This window comes from Schistocerca cancellata, chromosome 9 (genome assembly GCF_023864275.1).
Source record: "Schistocerca cancellata isolate TAMUIC-IGC-003103 chromosome 9, iqSchCanc2.1, whole genome shotgun sequence".
In the NCBI taxonomy this organism is placed as follows: Eukaryota; Metazoa; Arthropoda; class Insecta; order Orthoptera; family Acrididae; genus Schistocerca; species Schistocerca cancellata.
This window is the reverse complement of record NC_064634.1, coordinates 379276106-379289707: the sequence shown is the minus strand read 5'-3', so window position 1 is coordinate 379289707 and position 13602 is coordinate 379276106. Positions and strand designations below refer to the sequence as shown.

The window sequence follows — 13602 nt, the reverse complement described above, 5'->3', positions numbered from 1 at the left end:
TGACAGTAGCAATGCAGAATTTTATGGCACATTGCTGCTGTCCCGTTCCTGGTATTTGTAGTGTGTTTGTAGTCAAATGAATTAAAAAAGTTACTATCTACCGCAGACTTGTGTTTTAAAATTTCTGTTTGGTGGCTCTGATTTTCATGCTGTCTATATATACACTTACATCTTCACACTGCAATTCACACTTAAGGATTTGGCAGAGGGTTCAGAGAATCACTTTCACACTGTTTCACTAGTATTTCTCTCATGACTAGTACATGGAAAAAATGGATCCCTAAATCTTTCTGTGAAAGCTCTAATTTCTCGTATTTTATAATAATTGTCATTTCTCCCTATGTAGGTGGGTCTCTGCAACATATTTTGGCATTAGGAGGATAAAGCTGGTGACTGTAATTTCATGAAAAGTTCTAGCCACAATGAGGGACATCTTTGTTTCAATGATTGCCATCCCATTTTGCTTATCACATATGTGATACACTCTCCCCCGTTTTGTGATTACACAAATACTGTTGTTCCTTTAACATTTTTGATGTCCTCTGTCAGTCCTCTCTGGTATGGATCCCTATCAAGTAGCATTATTATGGAACAGCAGAGGGCCTATAACCCTTCCTTGGGGAACCCAACATATAACTTTGGTTTCACTAGTTGACTTCCCATTAATTACTACAAATTGTGACTTTTCTGACAGGAAATCACCAGCTGGACAGCTGAGACAACACCCTATAGGCATGCAGTCTGATTGAAAGCCATTTGTGAAGAATGGTGTCAATGGTGAAATCTACTAATATGTTATCAAAATGAGATCTCTTGTTGAGAGCACTCATTAGTTCACATGAATAAAGGGCTGGTCATGTTTCAAAAGAATGATCTTTTCTGAGCTTGTTGTATAGATCAAACGGGGTTGTGTCGAGTGAATAAGGAGGTTGTGGTAATGCTGCAATGCTCTTCAACACCAAAACTGCCCAACAGGCAATGCAGTACGGGATATTGTGTTATTGTGACGCACCACCCAATTGTTAACAATGTGTGCATTTTGCCTTTGAATTCAACGTGTGTGCTTTCTTTGGTCTTGGCAACTCCTTTGTACCCCGTTCCAAACTTTGACATTTTGTCTTTGGATCACACTCTGAAAACAAACTTTGATCACCAGTGACAGCTCAGTTCAGTAATTCTGGGTTCAGTTCCACTTGTTCCAACACTTCAGCAGCTGTAGTCCTCCACTGATCTTTTTGTCACTGTCCGAGATTTTCGGGAACCATTTCGGCAAAAATTATTCTCATTCCCAGATCCTCAGTCAATATCAGGCACACTGTTTCCTAGTAAATGTTCAGTTCATCTGCACCATTTTCAGTGTTAATCTTGAATCGGCTCGCACAGGTTCACTCAACTTGCCTGCATTGTTATCCGTTCCTGTCGTCGATGGTCGTCCACTAGTGTTCATGTTCTACATTAATTCAGCCTTCAGAAAACATTTTGTGCCAACAAAACAAGTGTGCCCTTGATAAAACGTTTCCAAAATCCTGCTGAAGCTCACCTGTTTCACACGGAAAGAGATGGTACACCACTGTGCACTATTTCGAGGTCATGCTGTTGTGACCAGGAGAAAACACAGGACTTCACTCTTCAACCGGCTACTCCTAACTGACATGCTGTAGGTGCACACAACTTTTGTTTGTGGTGGGGAAGTATCACAGTCACACAATGCCTGTGGTAACAAGATGCAGGGGTGCCACCAGAAGCATATAAATAATCTGTTCATTACTTTATTGTTGCATCTCATTTATGATTTCTAAAAAAGGAGCTAAAATCATCGGCATGAATTGAAAGGCACCTATCTGGTATAGACCCTGAACTGGAAGACTTACTTTCAGTAACTGACATTAGGCGCCTTGATAAACGTGGAGACCTGCTTCCAAATTATGTTGGTAGCTGTTCATCATTTGAGTTCAGGAATATTTACTGCATTTTCTTTGATCAAAAAATTATGGAGAACTGTCTTTAATAACTCTGCTTTAGTGGCATGATTGTCAGTAACATTGCCATTGCCAATGCATAGTGAAGGTATTGGTTGTATCTTGCCATTGGTGTAACCTTACAATTGTCTTTCATCAATCCTTGTTGCAACATAGTAGTATTTGGATTCTCAAGTTCTTCAGCCGGTTGTTGGAGGTCATGAGCCTCCTTCATCCTACATTTATCGAACCAGGAATAAGCCCCAGAGAAGTATGCAAAAGGCAAATCTGGCAAAACCTGATTGGAAGCTAGATACAATAAAACAGAGATAAAATCAAGGAAAAGTGGGAGGGGAGTGAAATGGGGTAAGGTGGGAGACACACTCTGCCTAGAATGCAGTTGTAGGTCCCCGGAGCATGGTATGTGATGGGAGACGTACCATTCAAGGAAATACCAAGTACACCTGCAGAGGACTTGTATCCATACAGGTGTCTGATCTTCATCCAAACCTTTGAAGGAGGTGTATGTGGTCCAGTCATTGAAACATACCAATCCCAATATTCTTGCTGCTGTCATTTTATTAAGTGGTGAGCCCGGGCACAGAGCTGTTTAAAGGCAATGAAGTGCTTGAATGATGGATATCACTTAGTGTTGGAAAGTCTGACGCAATCTTCAATGGCCTCAGGGATTTCTGAGGACCACCAAGGTACTATCTTCTGATGTGAGGATCCCGAATAATGGGGGATCACAAAGTTGGCTGCTAATAGAATGGCGGCTGCTGCTTCACTCTGGACAGCTCCATCAGTGCCTTCATGTAGTGGGGAGCTCAGAACACAGCGGAGGTGAAAGCACCCCAGTCGGCATTGTGGAGAATCCATCTGGGTAGGCGCCCAGGGAAGTGGCGCTGAGGGTAGGACAGGAAGATCAGGGAGTGGTCACCGCCACACAGTCATCATGGACCCTCCAGTGGGTGGACGGGAGAAGACAAGGGCTGCAAATAGGAAGATCAAGAGCTGAATAAGTTCCATGTGCCACAATGAAGTGTGTGGAGGCACCAGTATTGAAAAGAGAAAGGTCTAGATTTGCCAATGAGTTTCAATATCTTTATTGCAGCCAGTGGTTCCACCACACCAAAGGTTAGGGTCATTGAAGTTGCCCAAGATTAGGAAAGGAGGGGGAGCTGATGAATGTAGACAATATGTTCCGCGGCACTCCACCACCAGGAGGGAGATAAACATTACAGCTTGTTAAATCCTGAAATGCCCTTACCTGAGCAGCCAGTGTCTCAAAAATTGTATCAACAGGCACAAGTTCGCTATATATAGAGTCCAGAACATATGTGCACCTGATATCCTATCATAATAGGGATGATTCTTAAAATAATAAATAATCCCAGGAGCCATGAAGGGCAGGGTTCCGCGTTGCTGGAAACCAAGTTTCCTGAAGGGTAGGGCAGAAAGCAGGGGAGGATCACAAGGTATGCCACTGCTCAACGAGGTAGTGGAAAAAACCACTATACTTCCACTGGAGGGTTGTGCTGCTGGTATACTGTGAGAGACTGATGGGACCAAGGTGGCAGGTTATGTCCCAGGATCACCTACTGCCACCAGTTGAGAGGTGATGCCATCAACACACAAACACTGCATAGGCGAAGTCAGTCTGTGGCAGTGAGCCCTGTGTGTCTCACCTTGTAGGGCGCAAAGGATTGGTAGCACATTCCTGTTGCTGTATAAGCTAGGAACTGGGATTCAAAGAGCACAACAAACATTTGTGTAATGGTCATCCAAAACCCTTACAGACCGTGCTGGTATTGCAATGAGATGTGTCTGAATTTCATACATCTGAAGCAGCACATAGGGTTGGAGAAACACAGGGGTGGTGGGGAATGGCGGCAACATGCAGTTTCATATCCGACATTCCAACAGCAAGAGGTCACGATGGAACATGACGCCTTGAACAATGTTTAAACTATTATGTGGAGTGACAGTCACTCAGCTTGTCAAAAGCAACAAATTACTGTGACTGGGTAGGGGATGCTGTTTTAATCTAAATTGGTCCACTATTTATTTTGGAGATGACTGCAACTTTCCCAAACTTATCCTCTGTAGTCTCGGCAAAGTCTATCTAACCCAAAGACTAAAGGCTTTGTGGCCAAAAAAGATTTCCCATCTGTCTTTGTACAAACCAGGTATTGTAGAGAGTATTTCTCTGTTTTTCAGTCAGCCCTATGTTTCTCCCATGGCGTAGCCAGGTAAGGAAACATTCTGGGGTTATATCTATCTGCACTGAACGAGTTCTTTCCTACTGAAGAGACTTGTCTGGCCATGGCCACCAGTGGGAGGAAGCTTTGTCCTTATGCAACTCATCCACGATACTGCCACCCCTCCCAAAAGGGGGCTCTTCCCATGGGTACCACCCAGTCCCAGCAATTGCTATCTGGCCAGTAATCCATTGCTTGAAGTCCCTGTGACCAGTCACAATGAGCACACAGTCCTTAGCACACATGGGGGAGCTGTTTCAGCTCAGGCCCCAACATTGCAATCCCTGTGTGGTCAGGGAACTACTACCAAGCAGGTACTTGACGACCCCCCCACCCCAATGGGATGGCTATCATGTTGGGTTTTGAGCATACTACCTTACTGAACCCAGCAATGGGGACCACGCATTTGTTAATGAAAAGAGATAGAGAGCACCGTAAATGAAATGGAAAACAAAGGTTCTAAATCATGTACCAGATCCAAGTGGGGTCTGCACCAGAAAGAGCATCCGATGGAAAAGTAGAGGGGAGAAAGGGATAATGTAAGTACAGGATTGCAGCACAGAAAGGGAAGTAATGCTGCAGAGGTTGAGGTCTCTTGGTAGCCTAGTACATACTCACAAAAGAGTTGTGAACGCACTGGCAGTCAAGTTCTTTCTGGTGAACTAACTTTTACACACACACACACACACACACACACACACACACACACACACACACACACTTGAGTATTCACTCACACTTAAGTGTAGCTTGACACTAGATTCAAGTCAAATACTAACAAATATGGCACAAAAAGAACATAATTTTGGAGACATTTAATTTGCATATTGAATTACAATTAACTCAAAGACAAATATAACAAATTTGGTGTGTACAAAATAAAATGCAACTATTGCCATAAAACATGTTTACACAAAACAGGCAGGTGTTTGAAGGAACCTGTAGTCTGTTTCAGGCTTAACAAGCCTGACTCAATATTTGTGGACTTTTAAAATTCATTATTTCTTTTGATGACTTTCGACTTATTGCTTTGTGGTTTAGATGTCGTTTACCACATATTGAGTTTGGTGCGTCCGTGTCAATAGTTTCTTGAGTTTTCTCTCAAAGCATGTGGATTTTAGGTCTATGTTGTTGTTAACATATAATTACTAGTCTTTCCTCATTTATGTTGGAACATAAGGGTGCAGGATGTGTATCAACTATTGTCCTATAGTTTTCCTTCTTTACAGTTTTTGTATTGAAATATCCCAATAAAATAATAGTGTGCTTGAATGATAATTACACTCGTGTTGTTATCCATTTTCTCCCAGTGTGTCTGCTTTCCCATTGTCGTACAAAAAACAACTATGACATGAATTTCTTTCCGCTTCAAATCCATAGGAAAAAATAAAAATTTGGAGTAATTTTTGCTTGTTGCTCATGATGATAAACTTCTTGATGTTTTAAACCTTTTCAGTCCTTATAGAGAGATTATTTTGATAGGCTATTTGTAATAGACCAAGGTTCACCAAGTAAAGAATACAATACGAATGACTACTACATACCACTATACATTTGTATATTTCATTTACGTTACATCATGGTATTACATTAGGGCTATTCAATTATATTCATCTGCTTATGATTTTTCTTTTCTTTGAATTCACTGTACTACCAATGCATTAACTGGCCAGATGAATCAATAATAGGGATGAATAAGACACTGAACAGTTAACATTACATAATTCATGTAATTTTCAAAAAAGACACTAGTTTTGAAAAAGTTAGTTATTGGAAGAATGTTCACACTAATAATTATTCTAATTTATGTGGGCAAATGTTCAAGCCGAAGTAAGTAAGGAAGACTGCTGTATTAAGAGAAGCGAAAGATTAAGTGAGGAAGGATGTGTGATTTCATCAAAAAAGGAAACTGCTGATAAATTGTTAGAATTACAATGACAACTTAAAATGTCAAGAAAATTTTAACTTTAATCTTGTAGCAAAACCATTTGGATTATGAAATTGTAATTATATTACAAGTCATAACAAAGAAGTAAACACCTCTCTGATTGTTAAAGATCATATAAGCGATCACAGCTGCCACTGTGAGTGCGTTGTCACATTCAGTTACTTATTTGTTGAAAGAAAAAGTGAGAACTGAAGAATCAATCAATAAATGAAGAGTGCTGAAAAATTTGGGTTGTGAGAAGTTTATTTCTAAGTATGTAAGAATGCAACATTTTTTCAAAAGTCATCCTAGAGCTTTCTGCAGGAAAGAATATTATTAATTTGTCAACTCAATCACCAGCCACAAACACCCCCAATTCAACAAGCTAAATATTAAGACAGCAACAAACTATTTCCCATCTGATTTTTTTTCTTTTGCACAAAACTCTGTAAATTAACAAGGAGACTGCAATTTATGAATTTAAATTTACAAATAGTTTTTGTCTTACTTGTGAGCAGAAACATTTCACTGTACATTAACATTTCACGGGCAATGGCTTCCAAAAATCAGAACATATGAAAGCAGAAAATCAGTTCAGTCGTTTAAAGGAAATTGATGATGAGAAAGTGAAACCATGATTGCGATACTCACTTCTATGAAAGCTGTCACTGTTCACCAGCTGGAACAACAATAGCACCAGTGGTAAAAAAGCAGGTCTAAGAAGCACTAATATGTAATTCCGCATGGAAAAGGGAAGACATACCATTTGTAATTTAATAGTGTTTGGTAATCATTAGGATACAGGTTAACAAAAATATGATTCCCATCTTTACTTTTGTTATATGCGGTATGAGGCACTTCCAATTAATAGTATAAATTTTGTGCAAATTTTATTGTAATACACTGACTACTTTACATTACTATTCACTGAAATGCACATATTACGTCAAGGATGTTCAAGCTGTAACTGAAGAACTCTCCAGACAACACAACGGCAAAAATTAAATCGCTAGGACAAAACCTATACCAAACATGTAGCACACGGAGTAACTGAATAGATTAATAAAAGCAAACAAGCTGTTAACATGGAGTAAAATATGCTGAAAATACCTTTTGGGTGCGAGCATGTGCCCCCCCCCCCCCCCCCCCCCCCACGCACGCACAAAACAAACAAAAAACACACACACACACACACACACACACACACACACAAAGTGTCAAAAAAGGTGAGCATAAAGTGAATACAGGCACACATGGCAAGATGTGATCACAGTGATAAAATAATGTAATACAAAAAGAAAAATACAAGTAAGAACTCATTTTATTCAGGGGCTGGAAGGAGGTGGCACCACAAAAATAAGATCACACCTATAACTTGCAAAATATTTCATACAGAGAGAAAGAAGTATATTTTATAAATATGTTACAGAATTATTTGCTATTCAAGAAGCTGATTAACAGGTTTTGTACCATGGAGGTAAAATAGTCTCACAGTTGGACGTCTGGGTGGGGTCGAGTCAGGATGATGTCGTTATCAGGAGAAACAAAATTGGCGTTCTACGGACTGGAGTGTGAAATGTCAGATCCCTTAATTGGGCAGGTACGTTAGAAAATTTAAAAGGGAAAATGGACAGGTTAATGTTAGATATAGTGAGAGTTAGTGAAGTTCAGTGGCAACAGGAACAATACTTCTGGTCAGGTGAATACAGGACTGTAAATACAAAATGAAATAGGTATAACGCAGGAGAAGGTTTAATAATCAATACAAAAATAGGAACAAGATAAGCTATTATTAACAGCATAGTGAAAGCATTATTGTAGCCAAGATAGATACAAAGTCCACACCCACCATAGCGGTACAAGTTTATATGCCAACTAGCTCTGCAGATGATTAATAGATTGAAGAAATGTATGATGAGATAAAAGAAAATATTTAGATGGTTAAGGGAGATGAAAATTTAATAGTTATGGGGGACAGTAGAAAAAGGAAGGAAGGAAAAATAGTAGATGAATATGGACTGGGGGAAAGGAATGAATGGGGAAGTCGCCTGTTAGAATCCTGCACAGAGCATAATTTAATCATAGCCAACACCTTGTTTAAGAACAATGAAAGAAGGTTGTACAGGAGGAGGAGACCTGGAAATGCCATAAGGTTTTAGATTGATTATATAATGGTAAGACAGATATTTCAGAACCATATTTTAAATTGTACGACATTTCCAGGGGCAGATGTGGACTCTGACCGCAATTTATTGGTTATGAACTGTAGATTAAAAACTTAAGAAACTGCAAAAAGGTAGGAATATAAGGAAATGGAACTTGGATAAACTGTAAGAATTAGAGATAGTAGAGAGTTTCAGAGGGTTTAGGGAACAAATTAACAAGTAAATTTTCTTTACTTCATGTCTATGGTCACAAACTTTTGTCATCAGGCTATGTGTTTTTGTCTATAATGACAATCTTCAGAGCTGCAGCAAAATATGGGAAAAACACAAATACAACTAGCAGATTGTCTACAGCTTTAAACAATAAAGTAGACCACGATGAAAAGTATTACTGACATACATGTGCTTTTGTGCACTTTAAATATGATGAGACACACTTGTTTTATAAAAACATGTCCTCATGTCTGGAGCCACAGTGGCATCGTCAAAAGCTAAACACAAAATCAGCACCAGCATTGTCAGGCATATACGAGGGCGGTTCAGAAAGTAACCACCGATCGGTCACAGTGCGGGTTGTGGGGGGAGTAGCGACGCCATCTGTGTGTTCACGCACTCAACAGGTCAATTGGCATCAAGCCGTGGTCGAGTGAACGTCGTACCTGCGCTAGTTTAGTTTTTGTGGCAGTTTGAAATGTGTGCTGCAATAGAAAACCCCGCCAAACGTGAAGTGCGTGCTGTCATAAGGTTTTTTACAGCCAAAGGACATTCTGCAGCAGCTATTCATCGTGAGCTTTGTGCCGTGTACGGACCAAGAGTTATGAGTGAAGGAGTTGTCCGTGAATGGGTACGTTTATTTAAAAGTGGACGAGAAAACGTTCATGATGAAGAGAGGAGTGGTAGACCATCATTGGTGACTGACGAACTCGTTCAGACAGTTGATGCAAAAGTTCGTGAAAATCGACGTTTCTCAATGTCGGAGTTGTCTACTGGTTTTCCAAAGATTTCTAAGACTCTCTTGTACGAGATAGTGACAGCAAGATTGGGTTACCGTAAGTTCTGTGCACGATGGGTGCCCAAAATTCTTACTGACCACCACAAAACTCAAAGAATGGCCTCTGCATTAGACTTTCTGTCACGTTATGAGGACAAAGGAGAACCATTGTTAAACAGAATCGTGACCGGTGATGAAACCTGGATTAAGTACGTGAACCCTGAGACAAAAGAACAATCAAAGATGTGGGCACATTCAAATTCGCCTACCAAACCAAGAAAAGCCTCACAAGATTTTTCTGCCAGAAAACTGATGGCACGGTGTTTTGGGATGCCAAAGGGGTGTTGTCGGTTGAATTCATGGAACGTGGTACGACCATTAATCAAGACGTGTACTGTGAAACAATAAAAAAGTTACGACGGGCTATACAGAACAAACACCGTGGTATGCTGACTTCCGGTATCGTTTTTTTGCACGATAACGCCCGTCCTCACTCTGCTCGCAGAACAACGGCCCTTCTTGAGTCCTTCAAGTGGGACGTTATCAACCATCCACCTTACAGCCCAGACCTGGCGCCAAGTGATTATCACCTCTTCATGCATTTGAAGAAATGGCTCGGGTCACAGTGGTTTGATGACGACGAAGAGCTCAAAGATGCGGTCACAGGCTGGCTCCAGGCACAAGCGGGTGATTTTTATGCAGAAGGAATTTCAAAGCTTGTGAAGAGATACGATAAGTGCCTCAATCGCTATGGAGACTATGTAGAAAAATAGTGCAAAGATGTAGTTGTAAGATGTATATATTAAAATATTTTTATTTAACTTGGTGTATTTTTTTAAATCAACCGGAGGTTACTTTCTGAACGGCCCTCGTATAAATAATGGTATACAGAAGAGTCATCTTGTCAGCAGCACTACTGTTCGAAACAAACTGCTGTACAGTAGTCACAAAATGTTTGTTTTGCAAGTTTGCCAAATGTTGCTACTGTAGGTGTACATATGTTCCTCAATGATTTAAAATAGAGGAGGATACGATCAGAAAAGTCTCTAATGGGCTTATAAGGTGTAAATGGTGCTACAGTAATGTAAAAGCAATGAAACAAAACATGAGAAAAGTTAGAACGTTAAAAAGGAAAAAGTTAAGAGACAGTAACTGACATGCTCAAGTGGCAATATTTTAGATAATGATATAAATAATAAACAGCTTTCTGAGTACACAGAATAATATAAAAGTTACAAAGAAATAGCTAAAAAAGCCAAATGAAAACAGACTACCACACGTAATCTGCACCCTGCATACTGCACACTGCATACGTGAGAAGTGACTAGAGGAATGTGACTGCCAGAGGGGCCCTCATACCCTGTGGCATGCCGTTCCAAGGAAAGAATGATAAACCCCGTAGCACTGCATGAGCAAGATTATCTAGTTAATGAAGTATATTATATAAACAGAGAAGGAGCAAGGAAACACTAGAGTTATGCGCACAACATAAGAAAATGAAGAAAATATGTAAGGCACTCTATACTAGGTGAAACTATGAGTAAGATATATAAAACGGAGGAGTTCAGAGATTAAAGTAGAACATTGTCAAACAGAGTAAAGTAGGCATTAGGCACGAAATTGTTCTGCCAATTAAGCACTTTTGTTGGCTTTTGTATTTTTGCTTTATAAATTTCAAACTCTTCCAACAAATTAAGAGCATGGCCTTGTTACTGTACTGCCTTTTACACTTTATAAGTGCATCACAGACTTTACTGATTGTACCTGCCTTTATTTTACAACGATCAAGAATATATGTACATCTACAGTAACAACATTTGGCGAACTTACAATACAAACATTTGTGGCTACTGTATGGCAGTTTGTTTTGAACAGTAGTGCTGCTGACAAGATGACTCTCGTGTGTGCCATTATTTATATATGTCTAACAATGCTGACGCTGATTTTGTGTTTAGCTTTTGACGATGGCACTGTGGCTCCAGTACATTAGGACATGTTTTTATAAAACAAGTATGTCTCATCATATTTAAAGTGCACAAATGCACATGCATTTCAGTAATACTTTTCATCGTGGTCTACTTTATTGTTTTAAGCTGTAGAGAATCTGCTAGTTGTATTTGTGTTTTTTTCCATATTTTGCTGCAGCCCTGAAGATCGTCATTACAGACCGAAACTAATAGCCTGATGACACAAAAAATTGTGATCATGGACTGAAGAAAAGGAAATTCATCCTATTTTCGGGTCACTGTTCAATTTGCAAACATGTAAACATGTTGCGGCTTGTGAAACAATTAACAAGACCAGGGGAAAGGAATACAGTAGTAGCGCAATGGGTAGCTTTGAGAGATAAAAGTGAAGGCAGCACAGGATCAAGTATGTAAAAAGATGAGGGGTAGTAGAAATCCTTGGGTAACACAAGAGGTATTGAATTTAACTGATGAAAGGAGAGAATATAAAAATGCAGTTAATGAAGCAAGCGAAAGGGAGATTGACGGGAACTTAAAAATGGCTAAGCAGGGATGGCTAGAGGACAAATGTAAGGATTTAAAAGCATATGTCACCAGGGTAAAGATAGCTGCCATCTACACAAAAATTAAAGAGACCTTTGGAAGAAAGGGAACCACCTGTATGACTATCAAGAACTCAGATGGGAAACCAGTCCTCAGCAAAGAAGGAAAAGCAGAAAGGTGGGAGGAGTGTATGGAGGGTCTACACAAGGCAGATGTACTTGAAGGCAATTATGGAAATGGAAGAGGTCATAGATGAAGATGAGATGGGAGATATAATACTGTGTGAAGAATTTGACAGAGCACTGAAAGATCTAAGTCGAAACAAGGCCCTGGGAGTAGACAACCTTCCATTAGAACTACTGACAGCCTTTGGAGAGCTGGCCATTACAAAACTCTTCCACCTGGTGAGCAAAATGTGTAAGACATGCGAAATACTCACAGACTTCAAAAAGAATATAATATTTCCGATTCCAAAGAAAGTAAATGCCAACAGATGTGAAAATTACCAAACTATCAGCTTAATAAGTCATGGTTGCAAAATGCTAACACAAATTCTTTACAAAAGAATGGAAAACTGGTGGAAGCTGACTTCAGGGAAGATCAGTTGGGATTCCAGAGAAATGTAGGAACACATGAGGAAATACTGACCCAACTACTAATCTTAAAGATAGATTAAGGAAAAGCAAACCTATGTTTATAATATTTGTTGACTTAGAGAAAGCTTTTGGCAATGTTAACTGGAACACTCTCTTTCAAATTCTGAAAGTAGCAGGGGTAAAATATACGGAGCAAAAGGCTATTTACAACTTGTACAGAAACCAGATAGGAGTTATAAGAGTTGAGGGACATGAAAGGGAAGCAGTGACAGAAGGGAGTGAAACAAGGTTGTAGCCCATGTTGTTCAAATCTGTGTATTGGCTAAGGAGTAAAGGAAACAAAAAGAAAAATTTGGAGTAGGTATTAAAGTTCAGCCAGAAGAAATAAAAACTTTGAGGTTTGCCGATGACATTGTAATTCTGTCAGAGAGCAAAAGACTTTGAAAAGCAGTTGAATGGAATGGACAGTGTCCTGAAAGGAGGATATAAGGTGAACATCAACAAAAGCAAAACAAGAATAACGGAATGTATTTGAATTAAATCAGATGATGCTGAGGGAATTAGATTAGGAAATGAAACACTTAAAGTAGTAGATGGGTTTTGCTATTTAAGCAGCAAAATAATTGATGATGGTTAAAACCGAGAGAATATAAAATGTAGACTGGCAATGGAAAGAAAAACATTTCCGAAGAAGAGAAATTTTCTTAACGTCGAATATTGATTTAAGTGTTAGACAAGAAGAGAATAGAAGCTTTTGAAATGCAGTGCTAAAGATTAGATGGATAGATCACATAATTAATGAGGTGGTACTGAATAGAATTGGGAAGAAAAGAAATTTGTGGCACAACCTGACTAGGAGAAGGGATCAGTTGGTAGGACACATTCTGAGACACCAAGGGATTATTAATTTAGTACTGGAGGGAAGTGTGGGAGGTAAAAATCATAGAGGGAGACCACGAGAGAAATACAGTAAGCAGAATCAGAAGGATGTAGTTACTCAGAGATGAAGAGGCTTGCACAGTATAGAGTAGCATGGAGTGCTGCATCAAACCAGTCTTTGGATTGAAGACCACATCACACACCATGGTTAATCAAACAGCTGCAGTTTTATTTCTCCTAGAACTAATACAATTTTCTGCTGTATGTGGCGAATGAATTTCTTATGACTTTTTTACTATTGTTTTGTAAGAGATT

At 39.5% G+C, this 13602-nt stretch overlaps 1 protein-coding gene across 1 annotated transcript in view; it reads right to left on the bottom strand.

Moving 5' to 3' along the window:
• LOC126100817 (uncharacterized) overlaps nucleotides 1-13602 on the bottom strand; it is a 157193-nt gene that overhangs the window by 73363 nt on the left and 70228 nt on the right. The window lies entirely within an intron of this gene.